Raw genomic sequence first — 947 nt, 5'->3', positions numbered from 1 at the left:
TCCAGGATTTTACCGATAGGATTGTTCTCAGTTTATAGAAAATTGCCCCGAATCAATGTGTGTGTACAGGCAGGATTTCGCAAAACGACCGCTGCGAGGAGATAGTCCTTTATTTTCTCTCCGTTTGGGCTAAACCCCCCTGGCGCAGGTCCTGGCTGGAAAATAAACAGAAATTCGGAGTCAAAATATGTTGTGCCCTGTGTAGGCTACAAACAGAGTGATGCCTTTTGCTGTTTGCAATACTAACTTCGGGACAAGTCTCTGGCAGCCCATTAAAAATAATGTTGTAATAGCAAATACTGCCCTGGACGGTGCAGCGCGGTGGCACGATGTTATCAAACGCCATGAAAATACTTCTTTATTTGTGGTCAGTGCCTAGAAAACGGTTCTTGACTGACTCGGGCTTTCCCGAGTCGAGACACGACCAGTTTGCTTCAAGCACAGCTCGTCCCCTGCCTCCTCCTGGGCCACCTGCTGCCTGCATGCCCCCGCGGGGCAGCAGAGGGCAGGGGCCGAGCGTGGACAATCCACAGTCCCAAATGCTCCGCAGCAAATCGCGGGAGGCCTCGGGGCAGGTATTTCTCCCCGCCCTTGGGGGCTCCCCAGGTCCCGATGCAAACAGCGAGCGCTTTTCTAGAGGTACCCGTCTCCAGACTCGTGGCACCGTCAGGGGACGCACACGGTTCCCAGGAAAGGTCTGGGCGAGCTCCTTCGGTCCCGAAATTAGCTTGTAAGCCCTGAAGTCTCCATTTCCTTGCCCCTCCCTGCTCGGTGACCCCTCCAGAGAGACCAGCCGAGACCCAGCCACGGGGCCGGGCAGGCTGCCCAGGCTCTTCCCTTCCAACCCCGCCATCGCCAGGAGATGCCAGCAGCGCACCTTGCCGGCCGGCAGCTTGCCCTGTCCCCCGAGCCCGTCGGCAGACGCCAGGAGGCATTTCTGCTCTGCC

This window comes from Crocodylus porosus, unplaced genomic scaffold (assembly GCF_001723895.1).
Source record: "Crocodylus porosus isolate Cpor-Errol unplaced genomic scaffold, CroPor_comp1, whole genome shotgun sequence".
NCBI lineage: Eukaryota > Metazoa > Chordata > Crocodylia > Crocodylidae > Crocodylus > Crocodylus porosus.
The sequence above is the reverse complement of the archived record's forward strand: the minus strand, read 5'-3'. Positions refer to the sequence as shown.